A 9,543-nucleotide genomic window follows, 5' to 3' on the forward strand; every position below is an offset into this window, starting at 1 on the left:
TCTTTTTCTGTCATGTTGTATGCCTCTGTATCACTTAGCTGCTTTTCTGGTGAGTCCTCCTTTTCTTTCCTTTGGGGATTTCTTTGTCTACCCATGTTTGATCTCACTGACGTATATAGATATTGAGTCGATCAGTGGCTGCTCCCTAGGTGGCAGTGGTTCCTTGGGCTGTGGTTGCTCCTTGGGCGGTTGTGGTAGCAGCTGCTCCTCTGTTGTTAGCGGGTCTTCTGATGGGTGCTGTTCAGAGCTGTTGTGGCTCTTTTGGCTGGTGGAGGGAGGCTTCACCCACAGCAGCTGTTCCTCAGACAGAGCGTGTGGAGATCAGGAGGCCGCTGTTGCTTGGATCTGCTGCGTTGATTTAAAGGCACAAAATACAACACAACAAGGCACAACGTACCAGGCACTGAACACAAATGAATTACGGTATTAATAACCCCAAATAAAGATGGCCACCCAAGCTAAGAGAGTTGGGGGGTAAGGAAGAAAGAAGAGAAAAAGATAGAGAGAAAAACAGAAAAAAGAGAAAAAAAAAGAAGAAAAAGAAAAAAAAAGAAAAATAGAATGAAGTAGAAGAGGGGAGGAGACTATTCATATGAGGAGAAAACTCCGATAGAACCGCCACTAATCCCAACAAATTCCAGCAACGGATCTCTGGAGTGAATACAAACTACAAACAGCCAATAATATCAAGTGAGGCAAGGGAAAGCAGAAGCACAAAAATAACTGGCCGGGGGTGGGGTGGGGAGGGGGAATGGGAGACAGAAAAAGAAAAAGAAAAAGCAGAACAACCTCACATACAATCCTTAAAGAAAAGAAAAGAAAAAAAAAACAACACAATATACTCAACAATCGAGCAAGCAACAACAGAACAATAGAGAAAAGGAGAGAATAAAAAATTTGGATAGTGAAGAAAGATAAGGGAGAGGTGGATAAGGATTTAGAGCAGGTGATTGGAAAAGGGATATATAAGTAGGGTGAAATTTAGACAGGGCATATGAAGAATAGGAAAAATCTAAAGCAGGAATAGGGTAAGAGAAACAGGACAGCAAAAGGGGAAAAGTGGGGAAGAGAGTTTTAGCACAGCAGCACAATTGAGGTAGAGGAAAATGATGCTAAAGGAATGATGAAAATAGAATGGAGAACCTTAGTCCCAAAATAAAATAAAGAGAAAATAAAATGACACTTTAAAAAAAAATGGTAAAATGGCAGCAGTAATAATACTGGTTAAAAATAAAAATGTAGTAATTAAAAGGGTAATATCAGGTGATGAAAAAAGAAAATAAATGGTTTCTTAGTTAAAAGGTGAAACAATAATTAAAAAAAATAATTAAAAAAAAATGGGCTGTAATGAAGGTGCTTCAGATCTTCTGCTCCTCTTTTTGGCACACCAGGTATTCAGGAGAATGTTGAATTTTCCTCTGATACACTGTTCCTCTGTGTTGTAAGCCACAGTCCTGATTTTAAGGCAGGCTACATTGGTTTCCCAGACAGCCCTTATCTGTATTTACAGAAGAGTCAGTTCATGGCTCTGCCTCTGGGTGGCAGTGCGTCGGGAATGACCTCCGAGGGTATAGGACCTCTCTGACCAGGTGTTCTCTATTGTACCGGAAGCTGGTTTGGGAATGTCCTCCGCCCAGAGCTGGTTTTCCAGTAGTCACTCCCCGCTCTGTTTCCCAGGCTCCCCCCAAACAGCCTTCCCTTACAAGCTCTGTGACTGCCCCCAACTGGGTAGTCCCTTGCACTGGGTTCAACAATCAAACGCACAGATTTAAGAGCCTGGGAAGTTGTGCGAACTCGCAACGCTTCACCTTCCAAATCTGCGCGAAGTCTCTGCGCGCGCTCTGGCTCCTGGCACCGAGTAGCCGGCAAACTGGCGTAATCTGAGGCTGCCCGTTTGTGTCCCGTCCAACTGTGGGCTTATTTATAGCGTTCCCTTCTGCCAGCAGCCCTGGGGGTGCCCTTCCACACTCGTGGGTCACGCTGGCTCCAACGGCCGCGGTCTTTGTGGGGCGCAGAGCCCCCACCCCCCTGCGCGCGTTCCACTCTCCAACCTAAACTGCAAACCGCACCTTTGGGGAAAGTCTAACCTTTCTGTGGGGAGAAGCCGAGTTCCTCTGAGTTCACGTAGTCGCGCTGCTTGAGAGCCGTTGTTGCCGGGTTAGTAGCTGGTCTCTGGATGCCGGCGACAGTCACCCAAGATGGCACGGTCTCCGCGGCTGTGCCGGCGCACCTGGAGAGGTTTCAGCCTCAGCCTCTAACCGTTCCCTTTATCTAGGATTTCTCTGTCTTTCCTGGCTGCAGACTGTCTCAGCTGAATCTCCTCTGCTTATTCGGGCTGTATGCTACCCGTTTCAGCTGCCCGCCCTTATCTACTCCGGGACAAGGCACCGACACGTCTGTCTAAACCTCCGCCATTTTCTCTCTCGTTGTCATGGTCTTTGAATCTTTTTTTTTCCTGGGAGTACTGTGAAATGAATGTTACTAATTTATTAGTTTTCATAATGCAGAATGTCTGCTTTTTAGTTTTCCTTATATTGGGAAACAAAAGATTTAAAAATTAACAATATTTTAAACAGTCATAAGAATAATTATTCTCAGTTCAGTTAGTCCCATAGCTATTTGTTTATCTTGGTTATTTGCCAGTATTTTTAAAAATTCAGTTATTCCTTGAAGTTCTATAAATCTTCATCCAGTTCAAAGATATGACCTTCTTAGAAGCCTGCAATTTAGAATAGGTCAGAGTCCTTTCAATGGATTTTTCTAAAGATATAATATACCCTCAAATGCATCAGAGTAAAGTAATGACTATCCATGAATGATAAAACTTAAAAACGGCATGGTTATAGATTTGATTATAATGCAATTGATAAAAAAATTTTGCTTTTCTATAAGATATGATTCCAAGACAACAATTTCTTGATAAATAATAATTACTGTAAAAAGAAATAGAGAAATAATATAAAGTCTGTATATATATTTAGATTCAATATATAATTTCAGCATATAAAAATAAATAATATGTAAGATTTTAAAATGTGGCACATGGCTTATTGAAGGGGTGTATTGAGCACTGAAAATAATTCATAAAATCCCAATATGTGAAACACAAATATCCAGAGTATCACTAGCAGACGCCCCCACAAGGAATCATCACTCTTGGCTTGCCTGGTGTCCCTGACTGGACACCTGCTACCCCTGAGAGTTTCCTGTTTGAACTTGGCTCTGAATCTTTGCAAGTTCCTTTCTGAAGCAGACTGAATGTCTATAACATTTATTTTAACAAAACATATGTATATAAATAGAACATAGTTATTATTAATTTTTATTTGACAAAGCTTTCCACATAATTAATAGCCCTCAACCCATACCCCATCATTTTTCATCTTCTTCCCCATATTTTTATAGCCCTTATTACTTGCTTGACATTTTATTTCATTGTATATTGACTTGATTACTTGTTTATTGTTTGTCTTCCCCACTAGAATGCAAGCTTCAGTAGGGCAAGGACTGTGGTCATCTCATTCACTATTGAAGCCCCAGTAGTTAGAAGATTATCTGGCATATGATGAAAGCTTAGTAAATATTTGTCTAATGAATAAGCGAAATCTATAAATGGGTAAATCAATATCCACAAAGGAGAACAGGTTTGTCTCAAATCACACAGTCAGTCACAGCTTCAGACAGGACTAGATCCCATGTCCCTCATTCTCTCCGGACTCCCAGGACAGTGCTTAGCTAAAAAACCACTCTGTTGATTTGGGGTCCAGGACAATGAAGAGGGGCATTGGGTTTGGTGGTTATGGTGGATGCCAATCACTACAACCTTGAGAAGGGCCTGTTTGCCTTGTACAGAGGAGAGCTATGGCTTTAGCCATAAACTGAGCCCCTTATCCAGATAGCATCCCCCAGTGATCCAGGGGACTGGGTGAGAGTGTGGATGATGACCAACCCTTGCCCACTGGTGGAGACATTCCGGCTAACAGCAGATGTAGCCAGGGCATGTTTATTATTATTCTCTCCACAAGCCTCCTTGTGTTACCTATTCAGGCCCAGGAGCTAGTCAGCCAGGATCAGAAAGCTGGCTCTACCACTTACCACCTGTATGACCTCAGGCAGACATCTCTGAACTGCCTCTATTTCCTCATCTCTACCTACCACACATGGTTACTGAGAGGGTTAAATGAGGTAATCCATGAAAAGTGTTTATGAGACTGACGCGCTACCTAGTGCGCTAACGAGGCACCTCATGAAAAGTGTTTAGAGGGGTGTCTGGTACAAAGTCATGCATGTGATCCATGACTGTGGTTATTTTATTACAATTCATTATTATACTTCCTTAGTATTATTGTTCTATTGTGGGGAAGCATGGGACTTGGTTAGAAAGTCTGTAAGGAGGAATCTCTGAAAGGTCAGGGGTCTCTAGAGGGACCTTGTTTAAGGTGGCAGACCCTTCCTTGACTTTTCCAAACAAGTCTGAGCCCCCAGTATGTTTTACTGGAATCTATGTTTAAACTTCAAAACGTCCTTGCTTAAAGGACTCATATGTTTTCTCAAGGATGCTTACCTTACTGAAAGTATCTAATAGTTAATTTTAGTTCAAACTGTTGTTACAATAAAAGCCTAAGGAGGCAGGCAAACAGGGCTGCTTGCTCCTATAGCCAAGCAGTCCTTTAGCCTCTCTTTCACAGAAACATGTGTCAGAGCAATCCATTCATCCCTCACTTAGGGTCTGCCAGTCAGTCCCGGCATTCTATTGTTGTTTATTTTATTTTGCCATCCTCAGCTTTGCTTTTTTATTTAACTTTTCTTTCTTCTCCTTCCTATATTCTATGCATTTTCCCCTCCTGCCCTAAGGATTGATGGTAAATGGGGAAATGGAAGCACAGAAGCTAAGCAGTGGCTTGTTCTGGGTCTCATAGCTCACCAAGTCACCATGAAGGCCACAGCTTCTCAGTTCATGGCTTGCATTTGTTGAGCCTGGGTCACTGGGGAAGCCTTCTTGCTACTACAGCAAGATCTGAGTCATGCTGCACAAGCTGAGTTGTGTCAAGCACAGTGAGGCAGATACTTCTGTGCTGGACTTAGCACTGTGAGGGGTCTATTAAAAGTTGCCAGTGACCCAGTACAGCTGGTCTTCTTTCCCCATAACTGAAACCTTCTGACTCTACCTGCAGGCCCAGCCCCATATCTGGCACCCAAACTAACACGGGGAGGCCTCAGGCCCATCTGCTGGTCTCAACTTCACACCCAAGCTATGGCCTGGCCTGCCCTGTGCCCTGGTTCAAGTCACTGGGCTTTGACTGATAACAGTTGCCAAGCCTCCACTTTGTCCACCCCAGCTCTGATCCTTGGTACCATCTTTGGTGACCTGAGAGCTGAACTCTGCCTTGCTTTTGTTAATCCCCTCACAGACTAGAGTTAGGTCATTTTCCCATATTGAAATCCTGCTGCCACAGGCCTAGCTGTCCCCTAGAGTGCTTGTCATCACCTATCCCCAAGGTCTTTGCCAGTTGCCATACCCTTCTCGAAGGCATTTTATGAGGCTGAAGACCCACACCCCTGGGTGTTCCCACTTCTGGCTTTCACCTCAGCTCTTCAGAAAACCTATTCTACCTGCCTTACTGCAGGTATAAGCGTCACCTATCCCATAGTACCTGCCTAGGTCCTGTCATTTCTCAGAGCATCCACGTTTGCTTCAGCAAATTGTGGAAATAATCCCCTGAAAAGGAATCTGACCTCACCCGCCAAGCATAGTGAGAAAGCTCCCAAGAATTAGCTGCCACTGACTCAGGGTCTCTGTGAGGTCCTCCCACAGGCCATTCTGGGGCCCTAGGACGAGGTCTCCACTGTGTCATTGTCCTACCTAGACCTTGTTTTGAGCCAGTTTGTTTCATTTTTTTGCCATGTTTCTCAGTCTCCCTATCCCTGTCTCTGACACATTCTCCCTTTCCTTCCTTGCTGCCAGCATTCCCACCCTGCACTTAGCCCTGCCAAGCTCTATCTTCCCTGTGAGAGCCAAGACACCAGCCCTTCTTCCGGAGCATTTGGAGGCATCACTTCATGCAGAAAATTGTTCATGTGCTGGACTGATAATGCCTGACAATCCTGCTGATAATCAGATGCTCAGAGGATTCAGCTCTCAGTTTCTTTTTTTTTTTTTAAGAGGATAGTAAATCGTTTATTGATTACACATGATAATGGATGATACACAAGCTTCATATCCATCTATAATTTTATCTGGTACCATAATTCAATTTATATATATTGCATAGGCTGTGCCAACAATCATTAATAACCAAATAAACTCCATGACTCTGCTTGGGTGACCCTTTTAATGGTGAACTCCAGGTCACAACACAGTAACTGTCAATTCAACTACACCAAAGTTTCTGAAGACAATGGCTTCTGTGCCCAAGCAGTTTGTAAATAAATTTCAAATGGAACCTGGCATCACCCTGAAGGAATTCTAGCTTCACACTGTTGGGGTAATTTACCAAGATGGCTTTAGAACAAACTATCTTTACACAGCTCATTTAAAAAAAGACACATTTATTCAGCTTCATGATCAGACTATTACATTTACCAATCAACAGCATGGGTGCAAAAAAAAAAATCATCTACATTAAAACCCTTGGTTGGAATGCTTTACACTTTCCACAGAACAGAAACTTAAAATAACCTGTTATAAAATTAGTCACAAATACAGTCCTCGAGGTTTTTTTTGCCCATTCACATGAGTATTGTATAACACATGTCTTCTTTGTAGCAGCTAGGCCCTGCCACCACTGTGCTTGGCTGAGTTCACAAATCTGTTGTAACCTGTAGCTTCCCTGTCACTTCTCTGGCTCTCCTCTCCTGCTAAGCTTTGTTTCCTGGCAGTAATTAAAACCTTCTGCCACTGCCATAGCTACTGCTGCTGCTGGAACCGCCATAGCCACCTTGGTTTCGTGGTTTGGCAAAGTATTGACCTCCACCACCATAAGGACAGAGCTTCTGCCTCCAAAGTTTCCTCCTTTCATAGGCCCAAAACTTGAAGACTGATTGTTGTAATTGCCAAAATCATTGTAGCTTCCACCACCTCCAAAATTGCTTCCATCATTACCAAATCCATTACAGCCATCCCCACTGCCACCATATCCACTGCCACCACAGCTGCCACCAAAGCCACCTCGACCACTGAAGTTTCCTCCATGACCAAAGTTGTCGTTTCCACCAAAACCACCTCCACGACCACCGCCGAAGTTTCCAGAACCACTTTGACCTCTTTGGCAGGACGAAGCACTAGCAATCTCTTGCTTAGATAGAGCTTTCCTTACTTCACAGTTGTGGCCATTCACAGTATGGTATTTCTGAATGACAATCTTGTCTACAGAGTCACGGTCATCAAAGGTCATAAAAGCAAAGCCTCTCTTTTTGCCACGGCCTCGGTCAGTCATGATTTCAATCACTTCTATTTTCCCAGACTGTTCAAAATAATCTCTTAGGTGATGTTCTTCAGTGTCTTCTTTAATACCACCGACAAAAATCTTTTTCACCATTAAGTGGGCACCAGGTCTTTGAGAATCTTCTCTCGAGACAGCCCTCTTTGGTTCCACCACTCTTCCACCCACCTTGTGTGGCCTTGCGTTCATGGCTGCATCCACCTCCTCCACAGTGGCATAGGTGACAAACCCAAAGCCTCTGGAGCGCTTGGTGTTTGGATCTCTCATCACCACACAGTCCGTGAGCGTTCCCCATTGCTCAGAATGGCTCCTCAGACTCTCATCGGTTGTTTCAAAGCTCAAACCTCTGATAAAGAGCTTCCGCAGCTGCTCCGGCTCCTTGGGAGACTCAGACTTAGACATGATGACTGCAACAGGGGAAATTCCAACGATGCTTATTCCGTGGCGTTCACCAGCAGAAAAGCTCAGCTCTCAGTTTCCACCATCTCCTGTGAGACCCATCAAGTCAGCTCTGATTCTAAGAGGCCCTCACACTTAAGAATAGGGACCACGGACTCCCAGGAGAAGTGGATTGGCCTAAGGTGGGGGCTGATAGGCTGGGGGCGGGGGGGAATGAGGACACATTTGTAAGTCCTTAACTAATAAAGAATTTAAAGCTTAAAAAAAAAAGCATCAATAAGCCCATTATGTGTTAACATAACATTAAAAAAAAAAAAAAAGAAAACATAACAGAGCTTGCTCCTTGGGGATCTCATGTTTCCTAATTTCCTTTCTCTAATTCTCAGCACACCACAATGGATGGGGTAGGGCCACAGGAACTAGGAGGTGCTAAGCTAACCTACACTTATGGGCAGAGGCACTGTGGTCCTGAGCTGGGAAGCCTGTATTTCCCATACAGGTCCTGGTGACTGTAAGACCAGACTTTCCAACAGCAGGAATTTCACTTCTCCAAGAGGTGTCTAATCTCTTTTCTGGTTGTCATATTCAGGCCTGCCTCAGTCTCTGGCTGCTTGCTTTGATGGTCCTGTGACACACAGAAACCCAGTCTCAATTCCATCTTCGAGCCACCTCTGAACTCATCCTCTGGGGAGGAAGAAATTCCTGTCAGGCTAAGGGGCATTCTGCAGCAAAGAAGAGATTAGCTGTCTCCCATCTACCAGAACTCCCCATAGTGTGAGCATTTAAGATGGTAGTCTTCTGTCTCTGTAAGAGGAATTCCAAAATCTTTTGTGTTGGGCCTCTCTGTTGAGGAAACCCAGGGGACAGAAGGGGCTCAGAGATTTCAAGGTATAAAGGTATATGCTGCCTCTCCAGTATTATCAAATTTTAGACTGGTCACAAGAAAGATGGGAGCTAGAAGGACCCTCAGAGCCACCTTGCCCATTGGTTTCCAAACCCAGCTATTCATCAGGATCACCAGAGAATCAGACCATATCCCTTAAGGTTCTTATTTAGGAGGAGCCTGGCAATCCATGTTTTAAAATACTGATGTACAGCCAGTGCCCTCACATTATAAATAGGAGAAACTAAGGTGCAGTGAGGCATGTTTTCAAGGTCATATGGAAACTACCTAACCTGACATGTTCTGGTTCTAGTTTACCTTTTCTCATTCTAGCATCTCATTTATGCACCCTTAGGATTCTTGTATAAGATACAGCATGCCAGCTAAATTTGAATTTCAGATGTACTTATACTGAAAAAGTATTGTCTATCTGGATTTCAAATTTAACTGAGCACCCTGTTGTGGGAAACTGTTTATTGCCTTCACTATCTGATAAGCATAGACAGAGAACCCCCCCTCCCCCAAGGCTGGGTGCCTTTGAAGCCCTCCCAAAGGTCAGAGCTAGGCGCCACCTCTGTTTGTCCAGACAGTGGTAGCTGAAACTACTCCCCCATTTATTATTATGTAAATCCTTGCTGATGGGCTAGTCTGCCTGTTGCAGGGGGTCACCTGCCTAGGGCTATGCTATGGGTGCATCCCAGATCAATAAAAGCTTGGTGAGGCCTGAGCACAGGGAGAAGTCCTTCGGGACTTGTCGCCTGGTCCCCCAATGTTGCAAAATTATCTCGTGTCTTTTTCTCTCATTTGCTGTGCGGCTCC

General features: G+C 44.1%; 1 pseudogene across 1 annotated transcript; it reads right to left on the reverse strand.

Moving 5' to 3' along the window:
* Positions 1 to 6,729: 6,729 nt before the first annotated feature.
* LOC308535998 (heterogeneous nuclear ribonucleoprotein A1-like) lies at positions 6,730 to 7,844 on the reverse strand (annotated as a pseudogene). The gene has a single exon. The product of its transcript is annotated as a heterogeneous nuclear ribonucleoprotein A1-like (transcript).
* Positions 7,845 to 9,543: the final 1,699 nt, after the last annotated feature.

Source organism: Myotis nattereri, assembly GCF_964212035.1.
Source record: "Myotis nattereri genome assembly, chromosome: X".
NCBI lineage: Eukaryota > Metazoa > Chordata > Mammalia > Chiroptera > Vespertilionidae > Myotis > Myotis nattereri.